This window comes from Emys orbicularis, chromosome 17, assembly GCF_028017835.1.
Source record: "Emys orbicularis isolate rEmyOrb1 chromosome 17, rEmyOrb1.hap1, whole genome shotgun sequence".
NCBI lineage: Eukaryota > Metazoa > Chordata > Testudines > Emydidae > Emys > Emys orbicularis.
This window is the reverse complement of record NC_088699.1, coordinates 8,644,547-8,662,596: the sequence shown is the minus strand read 5'-3', so window position 1 is coordinate 8,662,596 and position 18,050 is coordinate 8,644,547. Positions and strand designations below refer to the sequence as shown.

The window sequence follows — 18,050 nt, the reverse complement described above, 5'->3', positions numbered from 1 at the left end:
GTCCTTGTACCTGTAGTACAAAGTCAGTAAGCTCAAGAGGCAAACAAAAGAGGGCAGCTTTCTGACAAGCCCTAGGGTCGCGTGGGGGTCAGCCGCTCTCACTGTTGGGTCTTTCTGATGGTTCACTGAACAATACAGCATCCTCCTCTTTTGCTATAAAGAGACAATCAGAGCAATCCGTCCTACCTAAAATCCATGGGGTAGGGGGATAGGAGCAGTCAGTGTCTTGGAAATCCCTCCTTATTTACTGGTTTCAGAGTAGCAGCCGTGTTAGTCTGTATCCACCTTAGAGACTAACAAATTTATTTGGGCATAAGCTTTCGTGGGCTACAGCCCACTTCATTGGATGCATAGAATGAAACATATAGTAAGAAGATGTATATACATACAGAGAACATGAAAAGGTGGAAGTAGCCATACCAACTGTACGAGGCTAATTAATTAAGACGAGCTATTGTCAGCAGGAGAAAAAAAACGTTTGTAGTGGTGCCTGTGTTGTTTATTGTATAGCATCTTAGCTAGACCTGTTGCTTTACAAAGACTAATAAAGACAGTCCCTGCCGGGAGAGCTGCCAATCGAAGAGTAAGACAAGAGGAGGATGAGGGCAAAGAAGTGCTTAATTTGTGCCAGTTCATAGCCCCGGCACCTCTGGGCTGGGCAGGCCATCGGCCCGGCACCTCTGGGCTGGGCAGGCCATCGCCCCGGCACCTCTGGGCTTGCCGCATCAGTTATGAATGTAAAAATATTGCTTGAGCCCCAGCATCGAATTCCCTGAACCCCGGCACCTCTTTCATTACAAATTAAGCACTGGGGCAAAGATAAAAGAACCGTGCTGTCTGTCCAGATTACTTGTGATACCCTATAGTGAGACATGGTCCCTGACCTTAATGCTCTTACAGTCTAACTCCGATAACTTCACTTTTGAATAAGAACTGTCTCTCTAGATAGGGAATGAACAAATGGGGCACATTCCCCCCCCCCCCCAAGCCACTAACTAGTGGAGCCCCATTGTTGACCTGCAGACAAAGCTAATTAACTCCTGGCGACAGGGGAAGGTAAGATTTGGCACATGCTTGTAGTAGTGATAAGGGTGGCAGCCTTGGATGGTCTCACCCTTCCGTGCTACTCAGAGCAGCATCATGTGGGATTTTCTGCTTCTCCTGAGCCCAGCCACAATCCCTCCAGATGACTTGGTTGCTCACCTGGAGGGACTTCCATGGGCTTGGTGGGGAAAGAGAGAAGTTGGATTCATGGGCTCGCTCCATCCACTATATGGGTTTTCTTTATTTTCTTTTCAGAACACACAGCCTTGTTTTCTATTCCTGTTCTCTGCATCACTGTTTGCAGGGACCCCCTCGTGCTTGTATGAATTGATGCTGGTTAACAGGGCTTTGGAGCGGAGCCCGGAGCTGGAGCCCGGACCAGTAGGTTTTTGCCCAGAGCTGGAGCAGAGCAATTCAAAAATTTGATTGCTCCAAATCCCTGCTGGTTAACTATGTGAAATGTCCACTTTCTGTGCTAAGCCGCTGCGGTGTGTTCACAGGAGTCCACGGACATGGAAGTGGGTTACCTGTGGAACTTTAACCTATGCTGCAAATGAACGTGTTGTTACCAGGTCAGTGGCGTCAGTCAGACAGCAGGTGATCACTTTGTGCATCAGTATTAACACGAGCGAGCGATTGGTTTTCATGCCACATTTGTGCATCTCTGCTGGGATGCTGCAATTGATCAGCTGGACTTGAGGGTGTCAGCAAGGGAACAAAAAGTCAGAGAGGGCTGGGGGAAGGCAGAAGACAAATATCACAGAGGGGCTAAGGGGGGACATTTTGAAGCTGTTTGGACTAGGAAACGTTATTATGTACAGGCTCAGAATCACAGGGCCTGTTTGGGCCCCTCTCTGTTAAATGCTCAGTAAAGCAGCTCCCTGATGCATCTCTTTGGTATGTGTCACTTAACGATCTGCCCTCATTCAGAGCGGGCACCTAGGGTAATGAACGGGTGGATACTTTTTTCTGTGCCGTCCATCCAAGATCTCAGTGTGGTTTTCAGACATCAGTGAATTTAGTCCCACGACCCCCCTTGGAAACATGTCTTTTTCTTGCCTGCATTACGGTGAGAAGTAAATAATTATTTTACGGTATATATTTCTCACTTTGCATTTACCATTGCACCCCCGCCTGGAGCTCTGGCTGCATTACAAGCATCAAATAGTAGTACACACAAATTAGGACATTAAGATCTTCCCAAAGACATTGCAAACACACAAGCCATACTGGGACCAAGGCCTACTCTTATTGATACCAGTGTAAATCCAGGGTGACTCCACTGACGCTAAAGGGAGTCCATTTGGATTTATGCTGGTTTAGCACAGAGTGGCCAGTGGGATATATTTTAGAACATAAATGGAAGGCACTTCTGAATGGGTGCTGAACGTACTATGGTAATGTGAGTATAAAAGCAGGCTTATGTGGGGGGAGTCTATTTGCCATCAGTAAGGAAAGCTTTAGGATTGCTACTCATCCAGCGGCAATGCATCCATTCCACATACAGCAAGTACATGATGACCAGAATGTGACCCTAACCCTGGAATGTCCCACACAATAGGGGTGGCAGGGAAGAAGTTTGCCCTTCTGTCATAGGCTGATTGCTTACAAGGTGCCCTACAAGCACATTGTCAGCAAAATCAGCTGTTTTCAGTGTTCTCCTCCTGGCTTTACAATAATACACCAGCATGCAGCCCTGCGTTGTCATGGCATTGTCCCCCTGATGCATGCTTAATTGACAATTAAGCTGGGGCTTTGAACAAGTCTTGTTGCCTTTGATGTGTCCTCATCCTTCCACCGCGTATTGGGTCGCTCCATGACATCCTTTGTCTTCTTCTATTAGGGGGACCGCAATTGCTGTAACCATGTTCATTTATCTTGAGGCTGGAAGGCCGTTAAGCCTGGGCCTTTATTTTCCTAGCCCTAGACTCAGCCAGCAGGAGCTGTCCCGGGATATAGGCCCCAGTGACAGCCTATTCTGAGGCTTCTTTTGAGCAGGCCAGGAGTGATGGCTGCCTCCCTGATCTCGTTACTCAATTGGCGAAAGGCCCCTTTGGAAAGGTCAGGAGGGGTTGGCTGTGGGAACTGATTGAATTTGCTGGAGACTGGTGCTCATATTGATTGGATTCCTCAAAGGAGGAGGAAATTGGCACAGGATATGAGTAAGGCTGGCCTTGGATCTCGGGCGCATGTGTGGCTGGCAGCTTTCTGGCTGTGCTGAAGGGCACTGCTGTCTGCAAAGGGCAAACCGGTTTCTTCAGAGAGCCGGATTCTTGCCATATTTTCATACCTACTCCCAAGAACAGAGCAGCCTAGAAGAGCAGAGAGATGCAATATATGATCTGCGTCTGGGGATGGTGCGGTGCCTGGCATAGGGAGTAGGATTTTAACACTGGTTTTGGAGAGTGAGGAGGAGGTTGGAGTGGGGAAAGGGCTTTTGGTAATAAGAAGAATATTTTCCTCTATAGAGGGATCTTTGGGGTGTGGGAAGGGGGTCTGTCAAAGCATCCAGATCCATGCTTCTGGGGCTGCCCCTTGACTAGCGCTGGTAACCGATTGGGTGGGGGGCTTTAAAGGAGGACATAGCAACTTCCAGATGTGCTGGTGCTAGAAGCAGACCTGTGTGGATCTAGATTAGGCTTAGGGTTTGGGGCTGAATTGAGGTCAGAGATCAGGCTTGGATACAACAGTATAAACCCCTTGTGAGTTGCTTTCATGTGATTTTTTTTTTTTTTTTTTGGCCCTGAATGGCAGAAATCTCTCAACTCCCTAATTTTAGGAGATTCTGCCGTCTTGGAACACATCAGAATTGGATCCAGACATGGGGTCCCTTTCCACTGTTGATCCAACATTGTTTGCATAATCCCAGGGTCAGGGTCAGATCCAGGGGCTCAAATCAAACAGTACCTTTCCCCTCCAGAAATGTATAGGGTGCTCCGATTCAGGGCTCCAGTTGAGATCTCATTGCTAACTCCTACCAGTGGGTTGTAAGGAGCCCTTGGATTGCTGGTTAGTGACCTCTTCCCCAAGCATTTTTAATCAGGGCAGAGTAATGCCTGCAAGAAAGCAGCAAGATGCAATTGGCTGGCAGCTCCCCATACCAGCTGTCTCCCCGACCTCAACTATGGTTGTCCATGCTGGGATTTGAACTGCCCTTGCACCATGTGTGGGGCTGTCTGGAGCACTAAATGCCTTAACAGCTTAATGGCCTGCCTGACTGCAGCAGCCCCCACTTCCTAGCCCCCCTCCTCCAGCCTCCCTCTCCAAATGACTTCTATGGACAGGAAATACTGGGATTGGAATGTATGGAGCAGTGGCAAAATCGTTCCTATGTATAACATCTTGGTTAAAAAGAGATGATTTGTATTCTTCAATGAAGGGAGTGTGAGTACCATGGTTAGTGCCTAGAGGGCCCTTTTAAAAGAAATCAACCCCCCCCCCCAAATCAAAATAAATACATACCTGAAATCCTCTGGGGGTATCCATCCATCTAACCCTTACCCCTAGTTTTTAATTATTCAGAGATGGATATTTTACAGCCTATTTAAATAGCACAAATACTATCATAAGGGGATTTTTCTAATTCCTGAACTTGTCCCTTCCTATAGCGCATTTATCAGTGTTCTCCATTGTCTGTTTGATTTGAAGGTCAGACTGTTTTATCTTGTTAACTCAATGCCTTCCCATAGACGCTGGGTTTATGCCATTTTTATCTTCAAGAGTCCCGAAAACAATCAGGATATTGACGAGATTAACCAGCATAAAGCTCAAAGCATTCTGCTGTCAATTTTCACGTGATAACCTAGTCAGACTCTAGGGTTTGCATACAAAGAAGCAAGGCAAGAGCTGGTCTTGTGGGCGTGTCTACTCACAAATGAGGTAACTGTGTGTCACTGGGTCCCATGCAGGCTGGCACCTGGAAGCAGCCAGAATAGGCACACACAGTATGTCCCAAATACAGCCCGGGGCCTGTGCAGAGCTGGTTCATACAGTCAGGAACAGAGAATAGTCTGCGTGGGTGCAGTGCATGGAAGCCAATGTAGGGTCATGGAGCGAACACTCATAAACATTAGCCCCCCAGCATCTATGCTACAGCCTGAAATACCACCTGAAACAGGAGCAAATATTGGTTCTTGGGGAGAACAGAGCCTCTATTATCCAGCTCTGCGTTAACTCTACAGTTGATCTCTTATCCCACTTGTAGTGAGTGAGATTCATCAGCTCACACAGAGCCAGTGATTAAACCAGAGTGTAACGAGATAGGCCCTGAAAATGTCGTGGTGTGCGTTGGACACACATCCTGACAAGTTCCTGTTAACAGTGGGTCTGATCCAAAGCTCCCCGACATCCATGGGAGTCTTTTTCATTGACTGGCTTAGGCTCGGGCTCTGTAAGAATGACACTGCAATCTTTCTTAAACCGCCTCTCCTGGATCGAGGGTCAGGACTGAGTCACAAGTCAAGAGTGAGCAATAACCTTCAAACTCCCCTATTCACTGTCAGCTCTTCCTGCTTCAGTCTCGTCCACATAACTAATGTGGGCACGGTTGGTGACTGGTGAGCCAGTCATCTAGGGTAGGGTGACCAGATAACAAGTGTAAAAAATCGGGATGGGGATGGGGGGGTAATAAGTGCTTATATAAGAAAAAGCCCCCCAAAATCGGAACTGTCCCTATAAAATCGGGACATCTGGTCACCCTAATCTAGGAAGGTGTATTTGCAGTTCAAGTCAGCCAGTTTAAGCAAGCTGCAGAGAAAACCATCAGTATCCAAACAGCAGGGAGTATTGTCAAGGCCAGATAGATCATTAGGTGGTGTAACTAGACATATGCCATTAAAATCCAGTGCAGCTGCGCCAGCTAAGAAGCTAGCCTTGTATCCTTTAATGCATCAAACTGAGCTGCATCGTGATAAAAAAAATATTTGTAGCAGACCCTTGAATTCCTTTTGGTACAAGTGGTGATCACAATATCTGGACGCAAAAAGCGGTTCGTACTTGTTCTCTAAAGGCCTATCAGTACAAAGTTGGTTCTGATCACTTCAGTTTATATATGAATCTTACAAGTTGTTCTTTATAAGCTTGGGTTACTTCCATTGGTTCCGATTCTAGATTCTAATGCCAGAGGTATACGACTGCCCAGCAATTGCAATATTTTACTGTTCTGTTCATTGTCCTGTTCGGTCCGTACAGTGCGCTGTTAGAAGCCTTTCTGGTTTTATTGGGGGTAATTAGAACTTTATGACACCAGTAGAATGGGAGGATCTCATCCCCATAAACAGGTTTATAATGGATATAAACTATGCACCCTATAACTTAGCGAAATTAACACTTTCAAGACAATTAGAGTGGCAGCCCAAAAAGCAAATAATGTTTCACTCAATTCACTTTTGAGCTGGAAATCTGAAAGGGAGGAAGGCTTTTTCCACTTTTGCCCTCTAGCCCGACGTGCAGCTGAAAGCAGGGCCGCTGGCTAAAACATAACCATTTGAAAAGCAAAACCAAACCTTTCCATTTAGCTGGTCCCATTTCGCTGGCTACTTCACTATTTTAAATGTTTGCAAACTGTTTTGTCCATGACGATGAAGGTAGCTCCACCACAGAAACAACGCAGATCATATTACGGTCGTTTGTCCAAAATAGGATGTTAGGTTTGGGGTCCAGACACCGCCTGTAGTTCATGGGGTGTTTTTGTTTTGAAGCCGGTGAAGCCTTCTAGTGGTGTCAGCATTTGCATTGGCAGCCTTTGTTTTCAGGGAGATATAAGCAGTCCATAAAAAATTCACCCACAACTGAAACTGGCCATACATTAATTCCCCAGCCCAGGAGACTAAAAGGAAATCAAGTATGCAAAATTTTCAACCAAATAATATCCATCTGGTTCCTAAATTGTAAGAGAACCAGCATTCCTGCTCCCCAAAACAATTAGGGGTTGCAGTTGCTCTTTTTGTGCTCTTTCCTCCAACTCCAAAATCCTATTTTGGGGGAGACACATTTTTCTGATCCCTATTCAGTAATTTCTCTCTCGCCCCACATCAGTGGGCTGCGTATTAAAATATCTTCCAAACAATCTCTGGCTATTACCAGTCACAAGCCCCACAGAAATTCATTCTGCACCACTACCAATAAATCCCCTCCCTGATACTCACACACAGCAGAAACCCGGCTCAAATAAACAAATCTAGCACTGTGTTCCAAAAGCCATAAACCTCAGGGTCAGATGGGACCACAAGAGGGAGTGAGAGCTGGGGTTGAGGGAGCCCTTCACAGACTAACCTGCAAAAGGATTCTGGTACACTGCAACTACAGTGATGGGCCGTAGGGGGGTATTGGAGGAAGACCGATCACAGACCTTTTAAGGTGAGATGATAATGATCAAAATTAATCCAGCAGCTGGGGGGCTTTGATCAACTGGTTCTATATTAGATAAGGGTTCCTGTAGTGAAACCAAGGAAGAGCAATTAACCAGTATCTGAATAACACAGCCTGATTGATTAAGGAGGTACAGGTCTGTCGCATCTTACGCTGGGGTTACGTTCCGCAGTCAGCGCGTAAAGCGAAAATCGCGTATAGTCAAAATTACATGGAGTGTAATGGCGGGCGGAATCGCCCGCACTACAGGTACAGTATTAAAATTGTTATTTTTCTCTTTTTTTTGGTTTTGTTTTTGCCGACCGCGTAAAGCTGAAATCGCACATGTTAAATGCACGTAAGATGCGACAGACCTGTACTCTCCTAAAGCCTGGACCTATTCACTCTCTGTGCTCTTTGGACCAGAAGCCCAGCTCTCACTGCTGTTTATTCAGGCTCCCTCCCCCTGTTGCTGCACTGTATCTTGCAAGTTCAGTACCTTAATGCGGGATCCAACTCCCGTGGAAGCGGATGGACGTCAGTGGGGACTGAATCTTGGTGCGGATCTAACGTACGTGGCAGTGCTTGTGGCTCTGTTAGCGAAAAGGGGGGCCAGTAAGTGGGAGGGCTGGGGCCTCGTGGCTTGTGTACTGAGAGGTTACGCAGAAGGCAACTGTGTGGCATGTACTCTGAGTGGCGCACTGGAGTGCTGCCTCAGACCTGGTGTATGTGAAATGTAACAAAAGGACTCCGGCCAGGAGAGCAGAGCTGGGCTGCACTTCTCTGCTCCTGGGCTTTCTTTAAAGAGAGTTGAGGTGACAGCACCAGGCCACAGAGTGGGATTCCTGTGATGCCTGAGGAATTGACCTCTGTGTTTGTTATCCTGCTGCTATTTCAAGGCTATGGCTCCAGGAAGGAGAGACAGACTGGGGCTTCCTTGCTTCTGAGACACGAGCAGAGTTTTACAGCTTGTAGGGCTCAATCCTGGCCCTGAGCAAGTGAGCCATATGCGAGGAATCTTACTGCTGCCTTAAGGGTGTTGTAGGGTTCTGACTGCTGCAGGCCTCCCTGTATAGAGGGGACTGGCTTGGCTGGCAAGTCCACACAGGTACTGATCCAGAAGCTCTGCCCCTCAACCCCTCGCCCCTCTGATTGCCAGCATGGGAGGAAAGTCCATAGAGCACAGCTCCATATTGCACATAAGATACAGACTCCCCATTGCACATCAGAACCACCCCAGTTCTGCTGCCTACAAGGTCTCTGATGCCTGCAAGAGGTGGGGAAGGGAAGCAAGATCTGCCCCTTGTGCTGAAGGCAGATATTTTTATTTCTTCCCCACCTGGGACAGGAAAGGATCCTGATTATTACAGGATCAACCAGAGAGTACTAATCATCTGATCATCACCGACAGTAATCTGTGTGATTATAGTTCTCTTCCCCTTATGAGTACGAATAAGTGCCTGACTTGGTCGCTCAGAGGTGAAGTCTCCTCTTGGGACCTGAAATGCACTGCTGGAGCGATGTGGAATGTTCAAAGCCAAGTGAAACTCACCATCTTCCATTGCAAACCATCTTCCAGGTTCCACCCCCAAGCTCCCCAAGGCTCATGAAGCTCCAGGCTTCTGAGTGACATGCGCGCTGAGTGAAATGAGTTATCTAAGCAAAACAGAGACAGGAAAATTCCCCACCTCAGGGTTCAACTCAGTCCTATGACCCTGGGTGTGGAGTCCAGCATCCCCCAAATCCTTGCCCCCACCTCTGTCTCGTAACCTGCACCTGATGGCTGCCTTTACTTAAATCTTCAGCAGTGGAAAGCTTCTTGCCTCTGCTGCGCTCCTCCTCGTAGGTCATTGAATTGGCTGCTTATCCTGAGTCAAACCTAGTGCTGAAGGAATCTGCCTCTTAAGGCCTTAGTCTAACGAAAGCCTGTGGTTAAAGGCCATCAGGGGCTGAAGTTTTCGTGGTTGGGCTGGAGCTGATGCTGGGCTAGTTGGCCTAGAAAACACGGAAAAGCCAATAAAACATTTCACAGGCTGTACAAGTTGGTGGCCAAACAATAGCCAAGTCCAATAAACAGACTTTTATATTATGGGGATAGCGCTACTAAAAGCACAAGCCCATGGACAGTGATTCTTATGCAGGTTCCTATCATCGCAGGCTGCAGTGGGGTGGTGGGGAGGGAAGACAGGGGGAGAAATAAATCTCTTTACACTGGAGCTATTTCAAGCTGTGGAACAACAAGGGGGGGCGGGGGGAGAGGGAACAATTGATCCAGCTTTACAAAAGCTGTCCGACCTTTCCATAAACCATGAACTCTGACTATATTAGGAAGATCTCTGAGGGCCTTCTCTGTCCCAAGCCTTTGCGAGTGGAAAGCATTACGTTCTGGGGCAGAAAACAGCTGCTGTGTTTGCAAGATAGCTTTTGATTTTTCTAGCTGATGGCAAAGATCACAGGATGGCAAAGATCACAGAATTTCCAAACGATCACATACCAAACACAAGGACAGGTTAGAGAAAGATATGCCAGGGATGGTCTAGGCCAGGGGTTCTCAAACTGGGGGGTTTGACCCCTCAGGGGATCACGAGATTATTACATGGGGGGTCAGGAGCTGTCAGCTGCCACCCCCAAACCCCGCTTCACCTCCATCATTTATAATAGTGTTTTTAATTTATAAGGAGTGTCACACTCCGAGGCTTGCTGTGTAAAAGGGGTCACCAGTTTGAAAGTTTGAGAACCACTGGAGGCATACTTAATCCTACCAGAGCATGAGGGCTAGATTAGATGAGGAGGTCCCTTCCAGCCCTATGTTTCTAGGATTCTAATGAATCCTGTGTCCTTTGAACACCTGCAATGAGCTCAGCATAGGACAGTCCCTGGTTCAAACCGTTTACAGGCTAGAAGGAGGATTTTTCAGAAAGGGGATTAGTGATTGTGGATGTCTCCATTTTTGGGTGCCCAATCTGAGCCACTTAAAGGCCTTGATTTTCCGGAAGTGCTGAGCACCCATGCTCTGAAAATCCGGCCCCTTTAAGGGATCTCAAAATCCATAGCCACTCAGAGAACATTTTAGCGTGGATGTACTGGGCAGTCCCTGGGTGGGGATAAATGAGCATGGATTTGTGTTTCCTGTTTGCACGAACTATGTTACAAACTCACTTCTCGTGGGGCATTGTGAAAACCTTTCAATAAGTATGTGAGGAGAAAATAGTGAGTGGGTGAATGACTGTGGGAGACGCCTTATGAGCATGGAGGCTGCCTGGGCAAAGCATAAAATATGGCTATCTTCTACTAGGCTTCTTATACTAACATAGCTAAGAACGCTGTGTTCTGCTCTAAAACTACTGAGCGCTCTTGGGTGCTAAAAGCCAATCAAGATATTTAGGGGACACTGTTAATAATAATAATCCCAGCACTTTTCAGTGTTTTACAGACATTACATATTTAATCCACCTAAGTAAGTGAAAGTATCTGCCTAACATTGGTGCTGCATAACTGATAGTAATTATCCCCATTGAGTGGAAGGGGAAATCCAAGGCTTCCCAAAGGTCAGTAAGACAGCCTTGTCAGAGCCAAGAGAAGAACTGAGTTAGGCCCAGGCTTAGACAACCTGGCTGCACCTTACGCTTTATTTCAATGGTGCAGGGCCCACCTAAAAGCTAGGGGTATGATTGTCCTCATCACATACACGTACTCCTGCTAGCTCTCGGCAAGCTAGCTGGAGTATAAATAGTTATATAAATGTAGCCATTCTGGGTAGTGGCAGTGGAGGCATGGATACCCACCAGTTTCAGGTGGATTTTTACATGCTCTTGTAAGTCTTGTAAGATTTGGTGTTTTTCTTAAAGCCCCAGCACCTGGAGTCATGTGATTATGTGAGAGTCTCCGTTTTTTGTTTTTTACTTAAAACAAAGCTTCTCACCCTCACAGGGGCAGAAGAAAGCTTGAAAATATGAATTCTAAAGGCTCAAAAACCAGAAGGCAAATAAAAAGAACCCCAAATGCATCATTTAAAAAATATATAATTTTTAAGCCAATCACATTATTGGGGGGAGGGGGGGCTGAAACATGATTTTTGAGACCCAGGGTTGGAAATATTGTGATTTTTGTGTTTGTAACAGAATCAGTCCTTGTGGAAAAACCCTACTATATTTAATAAAGATTGAAACAACTGTCTAGGATTTAACAGAGAATAATATCCCTACTGCAGAATATTATAGTATTTCTTAAACCTCTAGAAAGACACTCATTCTCTACTCTAAAAACCTGTAGTATTTTATAATTTCTATAGAACCCTATTACATTTCTATAAAACATTATTGGTTTGCTCCCTAGCAAGTTAGATGGGGCTTTTCCATAAGGAACCAAATTGTATTTTTGCTTCCTACTAAAGAAAACAGGAGCTGTCTATCATTTATAGATTTTTTTTTTAAATATAGCTTCCCCCCTTCTTGGTTTTATCTCCCCTCCCATTGTTCAAATAATTTGTCAGATTTTCTGACCCAACAGCAGTTGGAACACACTTTGCATGAGGTTAGGAATACAGGACAAGAATGCGTGTGACAGTGCTTTAGTTGAGTAATGTTTACCCGGTTCGTGGCTGGGACAGTCACTCAGACTGGCAAATGTCTACCTGCCAAAGAACATTCTTCTATTATCAGGGATGGGAGAGTTGCTGGGGAAAAACCAGGAGCCAAAGTCATCACAGGAGGATTCCTAACTGTTCAACATGTTTAACCAGCTGATGCTGAACATCTAAAGAAAAAGAGAGAGAGGCCTTTTCATGTTCATTCTGCACTCGTTTGTTGGGCAGTGTTTGATGAATCATACAGATTTTCTCCAGAGGTGGTTGCATTTAGGTGGTGGGTGGGTGCATATGTGTCATTTTGGTGCTTCCTCAGTGGGTGGTGATGAACTAGATGACCTCTAAAGTTGACTTCCAACCCTACATTTCTATGCTAATTTTTAAAGTGCTTTGGGATCCTTCAGGAGGAAAAATGTCATGTCAGATAATTATAATCCACCATCATTCATTTTTCTTTCTTTCACCACCATTGATTCATAGATTTTTTTTTTTAGGGCCAGAAGGAACCATTGATGATCATTTAGTTCTTAGACTTTTACCCATTGATTTCTGCATCAAGCCCACTGACTTGTGGTTGAACTAACCCACATTGTGACCCTTGAACCTTTTCTCCCCTTGGTTGAAATAATGACCAACGTGAAACTTTGCCCAAACTTTTTCAAATTTCTTGTGAAGTTTTTATAAGTTCCCTTGTCATCCCCAACCACCCCGTTATCTTTCATTTTTGCTACATCTGTACTGCTAGGTTCTGTCCGGAAGCAGGAGTATCAGAAATCTCACAAAGAAATCTACTAGGTTTCCAGAGCTGCACTTAAGCCACCTGATGTGTCTGCAAATTGAACATTTTAGAGTTGGCAGCTGGGCAGCTGCCTTCCACGTGGACTGTAGGGAATCTTATTTTTCTAATTTACACAGGGCTGCCACTAAGGTGCCCTAAATGCTTAGGACAGTGGTGATTTCCTTGGGTCCTTTTCACATGAAGAGCCTGATATTTTCACAACTCCTTGTCACTTCAGTATCTGTCAGATTCAGGATTTACGATGTTGTGTAGCCATCATACGATGCTGTGACATGTCCTGGCAAAGCTGCAATCATCTCTCCTACAATTTGTCCATAGCTCCCAATCACAGCCCTTGCGGTGGCACAAGGTCATTTAAGAAAGGAAGGTAGGTAGTAGGTAGGTTAGCAGGGGGGGGGAGGGGGCAGGATGGTAATGAGACTTGAAGTAGAGCTGTACAAATAACTGATTTTTATTATTATTATTTATTGGTTTGTTGGCCATTCTGAAAAATCGAGGGCAAAATATTTACTGTTAACCCAAAATGAAATTTTTTTGAAATTTTCAGTGAAACAAAACATTAAAAAAAAAAAAAAAAAAAGTTACAGAGCAAATGATGCATTTTGTTCGACCAAAAACCAAAATGTTTTGTTTGGTTTTTGAGCTTTTTAAAGCATTTTTTAAATGAAATTGAAGTGCATTACAAAACAAAAGGTCTTTTCAAATTGCAAAATCAAAATGTTTCATCTTGAAAATGTCGAAATAAAATGTTTCAATGTCTTGGAATTTTGGGCGGGGGGGGGTGAGTTATTATCAACTGAGACGATTTTGGTGAATTTGACATGAATTTGCAAAATATTGCAGTTGACCTGAATCTGGATTTTATTTTTATTTTATTTTTTTGGTGGGGAAAAAAACGTTTGGCTAAAAAATTTCACCTAGCTCTAACTTGGAGCCTTTCAAAGATGTTTGTAAGAACCTGTCGGATTCTTGGCAATGACAGATGCTATGTTGTCAATATTTGTCACATCTCAAAGCTTTGCGGTGGCCTGTGTGAATGAGTTGGTGGTCTCACTCCAGTTTCTTACTGGACAGGACTCTGCACCTCAGCTGGTGCTAACTAGCTTTCTTACTGGGGTCTCAGCACAGAGGCTAAGGATGGAACGGGCCCTGGGACTGAACCCCTTTCGAGGTGTTGTTCCTCTCAGTCAGGGCTGAGGCACAATGGCGAGGCAATTACAGCATGGGCAGCAGAGATGCATCTGTTCTGTGGACAGACAGAGGCAATGAGGCTCCAGGGCTGTCGGTCCTGTACCTGTCACAAGCAGTCACTTCTATCTCCCAAGAGAGTGTCTTAAACCTGCTTGTTATATGTAGTGCTTGACTGTTTATAATAAATGGCTTTTATGCCGCATTTGTCAAGGCGGCCTTGTAAAAGCGGCTTTTGTTTCCAGTGGGTTTCCTCAGTTAATTATTTGTGAACTGCTGTAGATGCCTTCCAATGACACACTGCAGGTTATCAATGCAGGGGATTTTTTTAGCCAGATTAAATATATTTATACTGAAGCATTGTGCTAACTCCAGACTGGATCGTTGGTGCATGTAGACTCTGATGGGCTGAGATGTCCTCTTCCCTCTGGAGCTGTCATTCTTTTATTTCCCTGACACGATCTGTTACTCATAAGTGTCTCAGGACTGAGTCCGGAGCGGAAACGTGATTCATAAAAGCCTGGAAAGGAAGTCAGAACCAGACTGCGCTGGGCTGCTAGGAAGACTTTTCGATAGCTGAGAGAATCAGGAGATGGGGGGGCAGAAGGGAGGAATAGTCATCTCATGGGACACAGATTCACTCACCTCACAGTCCAAACCAGTACTGTGTCCAGATGTATCTATAGCTATAACTGTGGGTATGTCTATGCTGCAGTCCTGGGACCTGATTGGGGCAGGAGTAGATGTACCTGAGCTAGCTTTAATGTTGCTAGCTTGGGTCCTGGAGCGGTGAAGCTGTAACAGCACAGGCTTAAGCATGGCCCGTCCAGAACCCTGGGTAATTACTCGCTGGCTAGCCCATGCTAAAGCATGGATTGCTATGGCTTCGCTGCTCTGGGACCCAGGCTGGCTAGCTCAGGTATGTCAACTCAAGCTGCAGTCGTGATCGCAGCGTAGACTCTTGGTTTTTGCCCAAATTTTAGACCACGCAAGTGGATGAAAAGACTGACTATGGTAAGAAAATCCAATACGTAACATTAGGAAATGTGTTCCTAATAAGTTAGTCGAAGTGTAAATGCAAGGCCGTCTGCTAAAGTAAAGAAACGTAGTGGAAGATACATATGCATGCATGGATGTGTGTACATATGTGTATGTACTGTTAATGTATGTAAACCATACATTAAACTGCTTTGACTTTCAATACTCTTATTTTTCTCTTATTTGGTGCTTTTTTTCTGTCCTCCTGATCTCCAATATTAACCCTGATATTTACCCAGAAAACTGAAGTTAATTTTTGGCCCTGATTGTCAGCCATTTTTTAAACGTTGTCATAAACACTGACAGATTCCTGAGTATGATACCTTGTTTGCAGTTGTAGCCTAGTTGAGGGGAGGGGGTTCCTATCCTGGTTGGGAGAGTGGGAGAGTGTCCATGTCATTTCAAAACATCATGACAAGTAATTCTCTTTGGCACGTCGGTGGGTTGTCTCACCAGCGAGGCACAGATACCAGGGTGAAGGGCACACTGCAACTGGCTCCCCAGTGGGTGAACCTTTGCACCCACACAGACCCCATTGAAGCCAGTGGTGCTCTTGGACGGTGTTGGGGTACATCTGCACAGATCTCACCTCAGGATCGGGGTCCGAGATAGCAAGGCCAAGAACTGAATTGACATGGGATGCCCTCTTGCCCTGAGAGATCGCAGCCACAGGGAGAGGGGCGGTCATAGGTGGAACAAGGTGATGAATCTTGTTCGGCCACTCTCCATTGTGCTGATAAATAGAGGCCTTGAGTCACCAGGGTGCCAGCCTGGCAACTTGCACCAGGACTAAAATTAAAAACATTTTTAGTGACATAAGAACTGGGTGCAGGGGAATCTGGGAAGTGAGTGCTGGGGTTCTTCCTGTGTCAGTCCCCAGGCCTGCTGTCAAGTCTGCAGTTAAATAACAGCAGCTGGGACTAGATCAGAGGTGACATCGTTTTTCCATGTGCTTCCCTGCGAGTCCTTGACTAGCTTTGGCCTTCTCCGCTGAGGTTGTCTTTACAACCCATTTGGGGACAGAACTTTGACTGACAGTAAAATAAATGCGGGGCCTTTGACTCCTGGGTGCATGCCAGCCTGTCAGCACGCATTGTGTACTTTCTCTCTTGTTGGCTTTCTAGCTTTTACTGTTTGGAGGGGAGAGGGAGGGGAGGGAAGGTTGTAAACATCTGTGGAAAGGTGTCCCTTGCACAAAAGCTCTCCATCAAGGGTTTTACAGCCCTGAAACGGCTCTCAGCCCAGCAACGAATACATGTTGCATAAAGTGCAATTAGACAGGCTTAAACCGTGTTGCGCATATTCTGAGCACTCTCATTCTGCCTGTCACTGATCTAATGCAATAGATGGCGTGACTGCAGAGTAGTGGATAACCTGTCGAAAAGAACAGGTGGTGTAAAAGCAAATCCAAATGCAACAACAGCAACATATATTTTAAAGCAACGTGGTTTACAGTTGCCCTCTGCGTTTTGGTTGCTGGCTTTTTTGCATGCAAAATGCTGCATTTGCACATAGGAATGGCACTTGCATGCACAAATTGGGGGGGGGGGGGGGCGAGACATCCAACTGTCTGATTTACACATGTAAATAATTATGAAAAACAAATTGCAGGTGCAATTAAGACCTGCCTGAGGGCACCTTGGAAACTTTGCGCTAACCTGAATTTAGGAAGACAGGGGAGAAACAGTCCCCAATTCTGCTAGCAAAGCGCGTAGCACCGGATTCCGTGCATCACCGGTTTTCTCTGACTCTTTAACATGGTTCTGAAGTACACCGCTACCTCGATATAACGCGACCCGATATAACATGAATTCGGATATAATGCGGTAAAGCAGTGCTCCGGGGGGGGGGGGAGGGCTGCGCACTCCGGTGGATCAAAGCAAGTTCAATATAACGCGGTTTCACCTATAACGCAGTAAGATTTTTTTGGCTCCCGCGGACAGCGTTATATCAAGGTAGAGGTGTAACTGTTTGCTAGAAGGAAGAGCATTATGGATAACTGCATGTGAATGAGCAGCCCAAACAGTCCTGCCTTTACTTCAGAATTCCTACGTCTGTGCCATCAAAATGAGAGGTTTAAAAGCAAATTAAATTGATTCAAACCAGGGCTGAGAAAGTAAGTGCGAAACAAACCAAACCACTCTGAGATAGAAGACACAACTGAGCAGAACTAAGGCGCAAAAAATGTCAAGCCCCTTTCCCAATGTCTTGCTCTCACTGCTTTTGTTGTCCGTGATTAGAGAGATGAAGCAAACCCAAAACTTACCCCCAACTTTCCCCCTGCCTCAAACATTGTGGGTTCAGATAAAACAGGCCCAAAGCAAATTTCTGGCTCTGAAGAGCTCTTTCTCGTGAGCTTCGGAGTGTTAGGAATCTAGATCCCACTTGAGCCCCTCTCGTGTGGTTCTTGTAAGAAAACACCAGTAATGAAGCCTGGTGTTTTTGCAAGCGCACACGGAAGACTAGTAACAAAGACACAGAGCAACAAGATCATGAAGTATCGTGGCTGCCTTGGTAACGGATGTATAGATGTCTCTGACAGTGCAGTATCGGAAGAGTTTTATCCCTGGTGTCTTTTATTATTATTATTTATTTTAAATAAAAGCCGTGAAAAATGTCCTTTTTTCTCCCCAGAAACGTCACCATATCATGCTGACTGATTGTTTGCTGCTGTTTTAACCTGCCGTATATAATGAAAATGCTTTGACTAGGTTGCCAACCCTCCCGGATTGGCCGGGAGTCTCCCGGAATCGATCTCCCGGAGGCTACTGAAACCAATCTGGGGGATTTTAATAGGCTGCTAAAAGTCTGGTCAGCAGTGCAGAGGGGCTAAGGCAGGCTCCCTACGGCTCCCGGAATCAACCGTCATGTCCCTCTGGCTCCTAGATGCAGGGATGGCCATGGGGGCTCTATACGCTGCCCCCACCCCGAGCGCCGACTCTGCAGCTCCCATTGGCCGGGAACCGTAGCCAATGAGAGCTGCGGGGGTGGTGCCTGCAGGCAGGGGCAGCGCACAGAGCCACCTGGCCACCCCTGAGCCTAGGAGCT

The 18,050-nt window shown here is 45.9% G+C and overlaps 1 protein-coding gene across 2 annotated transcripts in view; it reads left to right on the top strand.

The window, feature by feature from the left end:
* The window catches only part of HNF1B (HNF1 homeobox B), a 58,243-nt gene that overhangs the window by 25,376 nt on the left and 14,817 nt on the right, over positions 1-18,050 (top strand). The window lies entirely within an intron of this gene.